This window comes from Choristoneura fumiferana, chromosome 5 (genome assembly GCF_025370935.1).
Source record: "Choristoneura fumiferana chromosome 5, NRCan_CFum_1, whole genome shotgun sequence".
NCBI classification, from domain to species: domain Eukaryota; kingdom Metazoa; phylum Arthropoda; class Insecta; order Lepidoptera; family Tortricidae; genus Choristoneura; species Choristoneura fumiferana.
In genome coordinates this window covers 6119841-6135879 of record NC_133476.1, presented here as the reverse complement: position 1 = coordinate 6135879, position 16039 = coordinate 6119841, and the positions used below count along the sequence as shown (strand labels likewise).

Sequence of the window (16039 nt, the reverse complement as noted above, 5' to 3'; positions counted from 1 at the left end):
TAAGGATTCTATTCTATTGCCCTATTACTTAGCCGAGCGAGCGCAGTCAGCATTATATTTTAAAAGCAGTTCTGAAAAACCTCATAAAAATAATATTTAGTAGTATAGTAGATTATTGTCGTGGCATGGGAGTAGGCAATTGCTGGCCGAGTATGAGTACGGACGAGCTTGCGAGTCCGTTTAAATAACTAATACGAAGCCAGCAATTGCTATTCCAGCCGAGACTAATATAAAGCTTTTCTCAAAATATAAAGACATACGAGGGGAGGTAAATACAAAAATTCGCGGAACGAAGTGGTTGTGAATTAAATAAAACAATTGTTTTTTTTTATATGATGACCCTCGAGTTCAATGCATTTTTTTTGGATCTACTAATTCATTTGTAGGTATAAAACCATTAAAAAAAAATTATCTTTGTCCTCGAAACTAGCTGAAATTACCTCCCTCACTTTTTCGTAGGTATGAATTTTTTTTACTCGTAATTCTTTTTTATTGCCATTAGATGCACTTTCCCAATCCGCACTGGGCCCGAAGTTCCCAATCTGCACTGGGCCCGCGTGCGAACTATGGCCCAAGCCCTCTTGCTTTGAGAGGAGGCCTGTGCCCAGAAGTGGGACGTATATACGTATACAGTTGTGGTCATATAATTAAGAACGATTTTTTATAGAGAAGATTTTTTCAAACTGACAAGTGTTACTAACTGTATGTATATTTTTGTACTTCTCTCGGTATCGTAAAACTTTTCCTTACTAGCGGTAAATTCATTTATACATATAATTGGCTAAAAAATAAATAGATAAACTTATATATTACATCTAAACCTAGTATTACTACTTACTGGCTGGTCATATAATTAAGAACGCTGAATAGTTTATTTTTTATTCAAATTTAAATAGAGAACGGACCGCCGCTTTGTGCTTTTAGGTTATTTTTTTGAATAATTTTGGCGCCATTTAGTGCCGTAAAAGTCTTAAAGGCGATTGCTTCATATAAAAACAACGGGGGAAAATAAAAGTTGTGATAAATCTACAAAAAAAGTAATACTAAAACTTCGCGACAAGAATTGGTCGTATAAACACATAGCCGATCATCTGCAATGTTCAAAAACTATGGTTTTCCACGCCATAAAGCATTTTGCCACGTATCAAACTACTTCAAATGTTCCGCGTGTACCTAGACAAAGAAAGTCATCTCGTCGAGATGATCGAAATATCGTTCGTTTGGCAAAACAAAATTCTTTTAAAGGGTCTAATGAGTTGAGAAAAGAATATTTTGGCGAAAACAACCCTTCAGCAATCTCGGCACGCAGTATTCGAATGCGTTTGGTAGAAGAAAAGTTGCACGGAAGGATAGCAAGGAAGGTGCCTATGTTGAAACGGTGTCATAGGCAAGCCCGGCTTGCATTTGCAAGAAGATATGAAAACTGGACAGTCAGACAGTGGAAAAACGTTCTTTTTTCTGACGAGACAAAAATAAATAGGGTATGTTCTGATGGCAAACGATATGTAAAACGGCCTCCAAATAAAGCGTCCGACCCAAAGTACACAAAAGTTACTTTAAAGCATGGCGGGGGAATGTAAAAATTTGGGGATGTTTTTCTGGACATGGTGTTGGACCTGTTAGGCTGATAGAAGGAAACATGGATCAATTTCAATACAAAAACATACTGGAAGAAACAATGTTACCATATGCTGAAGGCGTGCTTCCGGTTATTTGGACATTCCAGCACGACAATGATCCCAAGCATACTGCATGTACCGTTAAGGAATTCCTCACATCGCAATCAGTTTCTGTCTTAGATTGGCCAGCCAACAGCCCCGATCTTAACCCAATAGAGCATCTTTGGTGCGAAGTCAAGAAAAAAGTTTCAAATCGACAGTGTGGCAATTTAAGAGAACTGTATGACGTATTCTTAGAAGAATGGAACTCTATCTCTCTTGCGAAATGTCAAAAATTGATAGATTCAATGCCTCGCCGGTGTAAGGCAGTAATAAAAAGCCGTGGACATGCTACTAACTATTAATTTTAGTTAAAATGTATTAGATTGCTTTTTTTTCTGTACAAACTTCACGTTAGTGTGATTTAGTTAATCTAAGTTTCAAATAAAAAAAACTTTCGAACAGTTCAATAAATCGTTCTTAATTATTTGTCCAGCTTCATTACTATTTGAATTTGTTACTAAAGAGAATAAAAACAAAATTTGTAAAAAAATGACAGTAATTTTATTCTTTATTCTAATTCCCGTTTGCTCTATTAATGTGGCTATTTCATAACGTAACTAGTTACTTCTAAGAAGGACCCACGACTACATATGACATGATTTAGTTAAAAATAATCTGGAACTTAAAATCGTTCTTAATTACGTGGCCACCACTGTATATAGGCTGGGATGGATGGATGAAATTATTTTTTCGAATTTGGGAACAAATTGTACTCGCTAGTGGTCGGACCCTTGCTGTAGGGGGGAGTGGACCAGCGATTCGAGGCCAGACTTGACGAGGGCAGCAGTCGCAACATGGCTCTTGCGAACTGGTGCATTGTAATACAAGAGCAAAACGCCCTTCCACAACTTTCGCCTTCATTTTCCTTTAATAGCTCCTCTTAGTCCTTCCAGCAGTGTTGCGTAGTATGCCCCAATTATAGTGAGCCTTTGTCTTCATAGTCGATCAATAAAATTCCATTGGAATCCCAAAAGATCGTCGCCATCAACTTTTCGGCTGATTGACACTCGAAGTAGCGTTTTTATTCTGGGTACCCACCTTGCACTAACTTTTGTAATACCAAGATGGTCGTGCAGGATCCTCAAAATCTGATAGCTATTTATTTTTAAGACGAGCATCTTCCAATAAGATTTTTTCAACTTTTCGCACAATATCTGAGGACGTGTCGTAGTCTTACTAGGGCATTGACCCATTTAAACAGCTGGCATCTCATTCATTATCAATTGTGGAGATTTTCCTTACTATACAAGAACTATATCACGGCACGATATTCAATTTGCTCCATAATGACTGATTTATACCGAAATAATTTGCTTTCAAGGCGATATCGCAAAAACAAAAGACAATCTTGAGATTTTTTTTACGCCCCTTATTTGCACTTAAATTTAAATGCACAATGTACTATGTACTATTATATAATAATGTTTCCTCCTAATACTTCATTCCGCGAACTTTTGGACCAATAAAATTTTATACTTTCCCGCCTTTTTTCAGATAAAAAAAAATCTGCAGGTGTATTTTTCCACCGCAAACACCAAATATATTTTAACTTTTTAATGTTTCGCTGACCATAAACTATGCACGCTAAATAATAATGTCAACTGTTACGTTCATTTTTGAGAAAATATTAATATTATTATTTGCTCTGTCATTCAAAATGTATTGTCGCAACAGTCGAGAGTCGATTCGATTTGCTCCCCCCTTCTACCCACAGCGAAATGAAAAGTGCCCTCACGGAGTACATTATTATAACTGACCCTGTGCCCTTTCCCGCCCATTCCAGCACCAGTGGTTTTAAATAGTATAAGTAAAGTAATATAATAATACGGAAAATTAATTTAAATTACGAGTACTATTATTTTGATGATTAGCACACATAGGTGAAGTGACCTAAGTAAGTTTTCGACATTTGATTGAATCAGTCTTGTAAACCTTTGTGCATGATCTTTGTAATTGTATCGAAATAATAAGTACTGCGTACGACAGTACTTTACTATTTTCGAAAGGCTCGATGTTACCAAACGTAAAACCAGTAAAACGACAGCCTTCATTAGTAAAAAAAATGTCAAAATTGTATTCTTGCTTTTTACAAGTGCACAGCACATGTTACAAATCATATGGCAGCCACTTTAAAACGTGAAAATATCTTTCAGGTGACCTTTGTTTTCCACTTCAGGTGTCAATGTCAAACTGACTGCTGACCAGTGTTGCCAGGTCTCCTGTTTTTACAGGAGATCTCCTGGTTGTAAGGTGTTGCTCCTGTTCTACTGTATTTTTTTAACAATATCCTGGATTTTAAAAGTTCACTTATATAATTAACCATACTACTATGAAGTTCTTAAAGTGAGTGCAAGACAGCCTTAAATTGGTTAAATCTATGCCACAGTTTCCGAATGAAACTAAGAGCTAATGAATCTATGGTCGTTTCAAGGTTCTTAGTGTAAGGCCTTTAATTTTATTGTAGTGTCTATGTCACTTTGAACCTTAGTAAGGAAACACTTCCTTTGCAGATGAGACATATTATAAAGAATTGTACCTACAAGTAATTGGTGCTTAGTCTTTTGGTAAGCCAATTAGTCTATTCTAGCTTCCATTTCAGAGACTTCTAATGGTTACTTAAGTTAAATACTTAGATATTTTATATGAGCTGTCGGTGATAGGATTTAAATACCTTTAAATCACTAAATTACTTTGAGTTATGCAGTTGAGCATTTCTAAAAAAGTTTGTACATTTGTCGTTTGTCATTGTCCTCTGCCGATTTATTGCTTTCTTAAATCACGAGGCCACTGCATATTTTATTTGAACTATTAAACATAAAATTCGTTTCATTATCTTAACTAACAATTAACTGTCTTAAATACATATGTATTTGATTATTTAAAAATCATATTTTTAAAATAATCGTCCAGTACAATTTGTATGAAAAGTTAAATGTCCCATTGTAAATTTCGAACATTAAATATCGTTTTTTTTAATCGGTCTCGATTCAGTGGTCTATTTTATTACCTTCTTATAGTCTCAAGCAATCATTTTCTACATGTTTTTCATATGATTGTCTAAGAAATATATTTAAAAATTAAAAATTAAAGTTACAAAAAGTTCCCATTTTGATTCCAGTTTTTGTTACCGCATTTTCGTCCTTAAAAGGTATTTCTACAAAATTTAGTAGATTCTTCATAGGAAGCTGGCAACACTAACAAAATTTTGGCATCTTTAAACAGTAACCGTCACATTTCAAAAATCGAACTGCTGGTTGAAACAAGTGCGTGGTTGGTCATAACTGAAATAAAAGTCCACTTTTGTTACTGGAAAACTTGGGTAAGTTTTGATTTTTTATTACTTTGACATGAATTATATTTATTAACACTTTATCAAGATTTGTATGCTTAAATTCTTTGCTCAAATTGTACGTTATATTTGCTTTGACGAATTTTTAAATGTGTCGGGGTACCATATCGTTACTTCCTTTTTTGTTACTTTTGAATGGTAACGTATGGCTAGGAAATGGGAGTAACAAAAAAGATCCCTAAGGCAGTGTGTAGACTATTAAATTTGAGAATGTCTTTTGTTTATTTATATGAGAGATCATCATCATCATTGTACATCTATTTCTCTTGTTAACTGTTAATTTCATGTTTTTATGTACAATATTAAAGACTTTACATACATACGTCAAAACTTAATATTTTAAATGTTTTTTCTGCGATCTCTTTATAATAAGAAGGTATGAAAAATAATATAACACAACATTTTGTATCAACATTTTGATTTCACCCTGTATTATATGATTTAATTACATAATAATATTTTTTATTTAATATGAAGAAAACTATTTTTGTGTGTTTATTTATAATATAATTATAATATTAAAATCGACTAATGCACACTGTGCCTTAGAGTTCCTAATTTGTTACCAATGTTCCTATTATTGTTACTGTCCCGTAAAAAAATACGAAGTTTTTGATATTTTTTGTTTATATTTTGTTAAAATATCACATATTTTAAATATTTCAGATGAATATTTACCAATTTAATAATGATAATTTCCAAATAATATTAATGGAACTTAAGGAATGTACATTATATTGTAACTTTTCAGGGTACGTTTGACCAAATGGTAACGTAAAGGAGTAATTATGTTCATTATTTTTGTAATTACCTTAAAAGAGTAAGAATTAGCATTAAAACGTCAACAATGTTATAAGTGCTACCTTATTTCTTCAATAAAAGCAACTAAATAATGTGTGTGGTTTTTATTATACTTAATTGAATCTTAGTCACAAAATAGGAATTATCGACTGCCTCGACTCAGTTGATTAAACTTTACAGCTTATTTTATAGTTACAATCTCTAAGAAATATATTATTTAGAATCTTTAAGAACAAGGTAATAATATGCAATTAAAATAATATACAAAATTATTAATTTCAAATTAGCCTATGCTTTCCGCAAAATGTACAAACTTTTTTAGAAATGCTCAGCTAGCGAGATAGGATTTATTAGCTTGTTACTTTAAATAAATTACTTAAATCAAACCAAGTTACTATTATATTTTTACTTTTAAGGAAATTTATGTAAGTAGTTGAAAAACAATATTCATCCTTTGTAGTCAATGAAAATGGTAAAAATAAACCATAAATTCAATAACCTAGGGAATATAATAAATAAAACATGCTTCCATAAATGGTTTACGAGGCCATTTTTTCTCCTGTTTTTATTTCAAATCTCCTATTTTTTACGACATATATCTCCTGTGTTTTTCAAATTTGACCTGGTAACACTGCTCCTGACGACGTTTACCTACGTTGTTTATTTCTAAAAACTCACGCAGTTTTAGCATATTTTTTGCAAATTTTAATTTAACGATTGGTAAGAATAATAACAGCTAATTTTTAATCTGACTGCAGCACAAACGCGTGAATAAAATAACTCGAAGATGGAAATAACAAGGCAAAACTTTGCAGAGCAATTCGAAAACATAACCAAGAACTTGAAAAAATCTTGTTTCATAGGTTTTGATGCGGAATTTACGGCAATATTATCGGGAGAATGCTTTAAACATCGGTAATACTTTCCACAATATATTCAAAGAACTGAAATATTTTTTTGTTGTTTTTTCTTTGTTTCCTTACTACGTAATTCAGGCTAATGTATGTTCACAAATAGATCGTAGTGACTGTGAGTTTGGGTCAGACTATACCAAAGGTGCCCACCATATTATTTTTTTATTGCTTAAAACGCGTTAAAACAGGAATCAATAAAGACAGCTATATTTTAGAAAAAAAGCGAAAAAAAAATTAAAATTTTTTGGACAAAATTTTCAAGCAAAATTACTATGGAGCCAGGACAAAATTTGAAACATTTTTTTTTATGTTAGTGTTAAAATGAGCATCTTTTAATAGGGGTACTTTTCTCTGTGACCAACTACAGATGAGATAGGAGATGTAGAAGAAAGAAAATGAGCATTCAACTTATACTTTGATCTAACAAAAGCTAAGATTAACGGCTTAATTTGATGGTCACAATTCATACTAACCACTCCTCGCTTCGCTCGTCATACCTAAATTTCAAACTTTGGGGTCCCTATATCTTGGCCATTTTTGATTACAGACAAAAGTTGTTCAAGTAAAATATGCTTATTTTTAACATATTCTATTCAATAACATCATTTTCTCAAAAATGTCCGTAAAAGTTGACATTATTTTTTCTATATCAGAAGGTGAAGTGCATAGTTTATGGTCAGCGAAAAATTAAAAAGTTAAAAGGATTGCAGGCGCGCTAACTCGACAATAATGAATTAGCGCGCCTGCAATCAGTCAATTTTTTTTTAAAGTTAAAAAGGCCATGGAAATGTTGGCACAAGTCGTAGTCGTAGTCGTTGGGTCTGAAATAGCTTGTGGTGTTTTCGGTGGAAAAATACACCTGCAGTTTATTTTTTATGAAAAAAGGTGGGAAAGCATAAGAAAAATATTGGAATAAAATTAAATTTTATAATATATTTTGAGAAAAAGTTTATTCTATTTCAGAATTATTCACCATTTTTGAGAAAAGCTTTATATTAGTCTCGGCTGGAATAGCAATTGCTGGCTACGTATTAGTTAAACGGACTCGCAAGCTCGTCCGTTTAATACTCATACTCAGCCAGCAATTGCCTACTTCCAGGCCACGACAATAATCTACTATTAAAAAATGTGTCATTATGACTTCATTTTGGTAAAAAGAATTTTAAGTCTGTGCCCCCTTTGCTACAGTCCAACCTTAGTTTGGCTTTATGAAAATAAAATTGTTACAAAAACTGTATAAAATCTTATGTTTGAAATTCACCACACCTGATTGAAATAAGCTTGGGAGTAATGCACTCGCACACCTAGCTCAAATTGTTAACCATTTTCTTATAATATAGATCTACGTCTATATGTCTACATCTATGTCTATATTGTTAAGTATGTTTTTATAAACCACCTGCATTGTAGCATACTTGTTATCCTCCTAACGCCCAGTCCTTTATAAAGGATGTATTGTAATTTTAAACCAAACTATCATAAATGACATAAAGTTTGATGTTCATAAATCAAAAATGTGACTTGGGCGTTAGGAGGTTATTAACGCTTTGCATGCAGAAAATGAAATAAACCTGAATTTTAGTCTGTAATTTTACATCATCATGTCAGCCGAAAGACGTCCACTGCTGGACATAGGCCAAATTTTGCATGGATCTGTGTCAAATACAAAAGTAAAATTTTGGCACAAGAGGAATACCTCTTCATAGCCTGAACAGCCTAGAGGCCTAAGCTAGAATACTAGCTTAGGCCTCTAGGCTGGCAATAATGCATCTGCAATTCACTGTTGTTGTGGGTGGTCATGGATAGTGATGCTCACAGACCATGGAGTAATTCACATGCTTGTTTGCCACCACATTTCATCAGAAAAAAGTTCAGTTTTATTCTTTAAATACACAAATTATAGTGAATATCAGAATTTAATAAAAAAAAACACATTACAGATTGTTTGATACAAATGAAGAAAGGTACAACAGGATCAAGACGGAAGTGAGTAAAATGATCATGACACAAGTGGGATTGACAATGTTCCAGTATGACCGGGACCATGATACATATGTGGCCACAGGGTACACATTCCACTTGTGTCCACAAATCTTCGGAGATGTTGACCAGTCATTCATATTCCAGGCGTCCACGCTTAAGTTCCTCTGTCGCCACAACTTTAATTTTAACAAGGTAAATATAATTTCAGCCTCTGCCAAAGTACAGCCTGTGCCATGTAAGTTTTTAATCTGCAGAAGTACTGATTATGGTTTTGGGACGAACTGAGCTATGCGATGGGCAGATAGAAAGACAATTGTAAGCGATGGAGGTGTAAATGTAATTCTAAGTTGACCGCTTTCAGAAGAAGCAATGCTGATTTACAGATTCATTAGCTACAGGCCTTTTCATCCAGAGACGTGGTTTCAGTACAAGGGAGAGCATAATATCTGTAATGTGGTGTATATAACTGAGGCTCTTCATGAGGCTGACATAGTTACATTTGGTGTACTAAATCCTCGTTAAAATAATAGATAAAAAAAAAGTGTAAGCACTGATTTACAATTTCATGCTTACTGCAGATACATGTCTGCTTTGACTGACATACACTTAAAAGATTTTTACAAGCTTTTGCTAGATTTTCACCTGTCCCTGTGTTTGTGAGGCAAATTTCTAGTGTCACATCTACATACCATAGATTGATTTGAAATTTAGTATAAATATATACAATGCATGTATTAGTCAACAAAAATATTGGTTTCAAGTAGGTACTATGTTTGCTTCATCATGTCAGCCGAAAGACGTCCACTGCTGGACATAGGCCTCCCCCAAGGCTCTCCATAGCTCTCTCTCTCTCTTGCTTGTAGAGACTAAATCTTGTTATAAATACTATTTCAGTTCACATATGAAGGTCTTCCATACCTTAGCAAAGAGGAAGAAGTCAGGGTGCGACAACACTTAAAAGATAACCAGATGTTCAAGAACCTGACCCGAATGCTGGACATGGATGAAGAGAAACTACTACAGCATTACTGCTCTGAGGTCTCTAAGTAAGTGTTTATCTATCCTAAAATTAAAAGAAAACTAGCTTTTGGCTGCCACTTTGTCTGCCAAGAATATATTTAGCACTATCCCACTGGAAGTATGCGATTTTCCGAGACAAAAACTATCCTAGTATGTCCTTCCCAGGGTCCCAAACTATTGTTATGCCAATATCATTTCAATCAGTTCAGCAGTTGAAGTGTAAATAGCAGAGTTAACAGACAGATTTAATTTGTGCGTTTATAAAATTATTATGAAAGTATTTTTGCAGGTGGTAGGACCTTGTGCAAGGTCCGCCCGGATTGCTACCACCATCTTGCTCGCTAATCCTGCCGTGAAGCAGCAGTGCTTTCACTGTTGTGTTTCGGCGTGGAGAGTAAGACAGCCGGTGAAATTACTGGGCATGAGGTATCCCATCTTAGGCCTCTAGGTTGGCAACGCGTCTGCAATACCCCTGGTGTTGCAGATGTTTATGGGCGGTGGTGATCTCTTACCATCAGGAGACCCACTTTCTCGTTTGCCATCCAGTCGAACAAAAAAAAAAAAAAAAAGTATGGATTAACTCTGTGTGAATCTATATCTAGTCTTTTAATTGCAAAGAGTGATGCAAAAATAAATCAGGAATCCACAGCCACCATGGAATGAGCTCATCTTATCTTATCTTTTATTAATCTCTTATTTATTAGAAGGACAAAGTCAAAAGTCAAAGTCAAAGTTATTTTTCTAAATGCCATGTTTTGGGAGGTTTAAAATTAAATTGAAGTGTTACAAACTTATCTTTCTTGGAACTTTTTAACAAATCTATGTGCTCAACAACTTCTTAAAGCCACTACTTGTGGTGTGTGATCATGATCAAAACTGAAATAATTGAGTACTTAGCTGAAAGCTGAACACTATGTGAAACATCTTTTTATATTCAGAATCCCTGTAAAATGACAACTAGACTTATCAGGTTTGACCATGCAACCCTTGCTTGGAACTTTTTTTACTCAACTACGGCAAAGCCAAAGGAAGAGTAATGATTTTAGCAGTCTATGTATGTTTGTATTTAGCATCAAGATTACTCGTCTGACTTTATCTTAAGAAAAAAGTTATAGAGGAATTTGAACATAAATTCTATAATTTTAACCCCCTACACAAAAAGAGGGTGTTATAAGACTTGTAAGTTTGACACCAAGTCTGTCTGTGACATGGTAGCATAATGTACAGATCTATTGAATAATGTTTTTCCATCGTATTTTGTCGGAAAAGTTCGTATTTATCTTGCTTTCTCAACCAGCTTACTGAAGTTTACTGGAGCTAATACCACGCATATGTAGCGTCAACCGCAGCGTAGATGACAATTGACAATGTCGGGGGTGTTACCACTTTTCTAATTTAGTTAGGCTTAAGGTACTTTATTTACCCCCTGTTTCACCATCCATTGATTAAATTTATTTGATATATAAATGTGATGCCGTCTCTGTTTGTTTTGTTCAAATAGACGGAGACGGCATCACATTTATCCGTCAAATAAAATTAATCAATGGGTGGTGAAACAGCCCCAGCGTAAGTTGGTTAAGCTTTTAGTACTTATTTCCAGATGGCTTGCCAGCAAAGAAGAGGACACAATGTACATAGACATAGACAGTCCCGTGCTGCGATACGTCGTCCACAACGAAATCAGGTTACGATTTCCCCGAGGTTCTAACCACAGATAGCCTAGGTAATAGTAACAAGGTAATTTTTAAGCTTGTAGTTTTACCAAATTAGAATTTACTGGCTGTGCCGCTGGATTTGTATAGCTTTTTATAGATTCTCATTCTTACAGCTCTGTTTCGGCCAGTAGACAAATTAAGGTTTTTCGTTTTGTTACACTTATATATTTGATTTGTAACCATCACCATACTGACCTTAGACCTCGCTTACCTCAAATTCGCCGAATGAATTTAAAACATCCTTGTTTACTACAAGAGGAATCTCCAGACGGATGATGAGATACAGAAAAACGGATCGGCACTGGTGGTTCGGCAGTATTTGTTGGTCAATACAAAGCTGACCTAAAGTGGTTACTGCACCTCTTCAGCTTACCCGGCCTTGTATATATGCGACAAAGTCGAACGCCTTTTTTCCCAGAATAATCATCTACATATATAGGGCGATTTAAGAGACGTGAGCAGGACCAACCTACACCTTCGTTAATTGATAAGGGATTGTTCACATTAAGGGATATTTAAGTAAAACTAATTACTTAATTGCTGAGTGACCATGCACTCAACTCAGTAAATAATTTAATACTTTGTGTTCTAAATAAGAAAAGAATAACGTTAATCTATCTATCTATCTAATACCTTTAAACGAGCAATTTATTTCATATTAAATGATATTGTAACGGATAACTCACGTCTTAAACCGAGTTTAGCTCGACATGTTTCGGGCTATTTCGTAGCCCTTCTCTCCTGAGAAGAGCTCCCCTTCTCTCCTGAGGAGTGCTCCTGCACGCGACTCGGCGGCTGCCGCAACACGCACACCCAATTTAGCAATTTATTTATATTATATATATATATATATTATATATATATAATCAGAATCTCGGAAACGGCTCCAACGATTTCGATGAAATTTGGTATGTGGGGGTTTTCGGGGATGCCAAATCGATCTAGCTTGGTCTTATCTCTGGGAAAAAGCTTATTATCGAGGTTTAGCCCGAGCAACGCTTGGTCGCCCAGGTACTCTCACTAATAGGTACTGGTGCGATGTAGTTAACCTTAACTAAATCTTAAGTAATCTTCGCTCATTTTCATAGATTATTCTATTCTATGTTCCTAGCATGGACTTGAACTTTTATCTTACTGACAATTTTATCACTGTCAATAATTATTGTTTGTTGTCATTGCAGGTTTTATTGTACAAAGATAAATATGTGGACGGTGCAAACAGCGCACCAATGGCTATTCTCGAAGAAAATCTAATGAGCCACCTACTAGGTTTCTCACAAATCATATCCCTCCTAGAATCGTACAAAAAGCCTATAATGGGACACAATATTTTCCTAGACACGGTGCTTCTACATAATCAGTTTATAGGACCGTTGCCTAAGAAGTATTCGACATTCAAAAGGAATATCAACAACATGTTTCCAAATATTTATGACACGAAGTATATTTCACATGTTATGGCGAAAAAGTTGTCGTTCGATGAAGTTTGGAAATCAAACGCGTTGCAAGAGTAAGTATAAAATTCATAAATGAAAGTAGTAAACGAAATTAACTCTGTCTTTCTATTTGTGTGTATGTTAGTTAACTGTTTACGCTTACACCGCTGAACCTATGCTTTAGATGAAATTTGGTATGGAGTGGAGATAGTTTGTATATTCCCTAAAACTACCTAACACTAGTTTACAGCAACCAATCCACCTAAAAAAGTGCCAGCGATTTCGTTACTATCAATTCATTTTAAATTTCCAGCCTGTACGAATTCTTTTCGGAGGCGAAATGTAGGAAATTACAAAATGGCGTCAACCTAATAAAGTTGAGTACGCCGTTTGACGTTAAGCAGTCTTACCACGAAGCGGGATGGGACTCCTTCTGCACCGGTAAGTGTTTGTAAACTTAAAAAAAACCCTTCATCGTCATCATCATAATATCAGCCGTAGGACGTCACCCCATAGAATTCCAGTGGCTTCGGTTTGAAGCGGCCTGCATCCACCGTGAACCCGCGGCTGTAACCAGGTCATCCATCCATCTCGTTCGTGGAACTTCTACGCAGCGCTTGCCTCATAAGCACTACTCCGTAAGCAGTCAGCTTAACTTGCAACGATCAACTTCAGAGAAGTTCAGTGGAAGTACTTCCATGTTGTATGCAAATGTCCAGGGTCGGTCAAGCAAGAAACCAATGGTGATCAACAAAAAATACCGACCCTAGTAGCCCGAAGCAAAGAGCCTAACGTGAGAATGCATGCGCCTCTCCAGGCTTTCCAGCAAATGACTGAAGCAAGACTCTGTTGCTAGATTTGTAACCTCTCCAACCCTCTCCTCCCCGTAGTAAGCTCCAGGGTTTTGGAGATTTCCGGCACTGTATGGACCTTGTCTTCCCGATCGTCCATAATGGATTTCTCACGAGTGCACGTCCCGATCTCCTATATAAAGCAACTGATATCCCACTAATATTATAAATGCGAAAGTTTGTAAGTCTGTTTGTTTGTTACCTCATCACGTCTAAACCGCTGAACCGATTTAAATGAAATTCGGTATACAGTTTCAGCCCCGGGGAAGAACATAGGATAGGTTTTTATCCCGGAAAATTGCATAGTTCCCGCGGGACAGCGATAAATGAATTCTACGCGGACGGAGTCGCGGGTAACGGCTAGTACAATTTAAAAACAAGTATACAAAACCACACCGCTCGGCGGGCCACATCGCTCGAAGAACAGGATAACCGTTGGGGATGAAAAGTCCTCGTGTGGCGACCACGAACCGGAAGACGAAGCGTTGGCAGGCTGCCAACCAGGTGGACTGACGACTTCGTGAGGGTTGCGGGTAACCGGTGTATGCAAGTGGCGAATTGTCGTTTATTGTGGCGTTCTAAGGGGGAGGTCTTTGCTCAGTAGTGGACGTCTTCCGGCTGATAATGATGAAACAAAACCAAGCATATAGTATCTTTGGCCTTTAAGGCGACTCGTCCCAAGAAAATGTACTTCCATGCGGCCGATCGATGTAAGTTGAACTGAGTCTGTGCGGAGTTCGCTTGGCTCGTGGTGAAAAGTGGGCATAATGGTTTCGACACGCTACTGAGACAGTGTATTGTTACTGCTTCGCAGGGTACTGCTTCATAAGGCTTGGCCATTGGGCGGCGTGCGAGAACAGCGGCAACTACCGCCCGGTCGGCCCGACGGAAGTGCTCTCTGCGCTGGCGCCCTTCCGCAGCAAAGTTAACATCATTCGGGGCGCTATTTTGTACATGGTAAGGGACATCCAGCGGCACATTGAGCGTTTCTGTACCGAGATGCTTACAGTACAGTGCAATTTTAGCATTGAGAATGAACTCGCGGAGCTCGAAACGCATTAGCTTTTTTGTGGTGTTTGTGATAGTTGGGTTTGCTAGCTCTCTCATTCGGAAATAAGATCTACAGGATTATTGTCTAACGCGATGACGTTCACAATTACAATTCACCATTTTGTTCTACCCTCGTCTTTTACCGTGTGACAGAAAGAGAAGTGGTGAAAACAATTGCAAACGGTCCAAGTTAGACACGGAATGCCGAGGACCTGGGTTCGATTCCCAGCGCTGGTCTTATTTTTCTGGTTTTTCTGTGCATCTATATTTCAGTTTGTATTTTTGATATAGGTTTTACGGGATGACCGTAAAAGTAACAAAAAATTTGGAATTGAAATAAAAAATACAAAAAGATTCCAAAAAACCAATCTTAATTTGATTGCTTAATAACGATATCTCTTGTCCGGGTGAGCGGTTAGTTCCGATGGAGTGCCGAAAAGTTTCTCGATGAGGGCTACGGCATAGATGTCGCTAGTGTCGCTGCTTAAGTGGCTAAATAAGAAACAACACAAGCTGAGATATGAGGTGCATAGGAGAAATTCGTGTCTGTATCGTTGTCCAGCGGTGGTGTAGCGGTATAGCACACGGCACGGAATGCCGAGGACCTGGGTTCGATTCCCAGCGCTGGTCTTATTTTTCTGGTTTTTCTGTGCATCTTTATTTCAGTTTGTATTTTCGATATGTTTAATATGTATTTATCTATATAATATAAGTGAGTCAATCAACTTTTTCTTGTTTGTTATTCTGTCCCGTTGTCCAAGAGACAACAGTGACAGTTTCTTAAGAAACTGCTTTGATATTATATGCGACTAATATGCTTAGGAGATAGTCTATAAAATAATGAGCTTGTAATTATTACAAAAATTTATACTCGATGAATTTTAACCACAGAAAACATATAGAAACTCGTGGTTTTAAAGGGGTCCAGGGGCGTAACCATGGCAACGAGGTACAAGAAAAAGTTGATCGACCCAAGCATGTTTATCAGTTGCCTAGTATCCATAGTACAAGCTTTGCTTAGTTTGGGACTAGGTCAATTGGGATGTCCCAATTTTTGACAACATATAATAAATCGAAAACCGTTTGGAGAAATAGGCTTTGTGGAGCATTTTCAGAAATCAGATTCCAAAAATGTGTTAAACTAATAAATAAACAAAATTTAAATAATGACCCTCATTTGACCCCTGCAGTGTCCCGTC

General features: G+C 36.3%; 1 pseudogene; it reads left to right on the top strand.

Annotated features, from left to right (window-relative positions):
* Positions 1-6509: 6509 nt before the first annotated feature.
* Positions 6510-14852, top strand: LOC141427708 (pre-piRNA 3'-exonuclease trimmer-like; annotated as a pseudogene).
* Positions 14853-16039: the final 1187 nt, after the last annotated feature.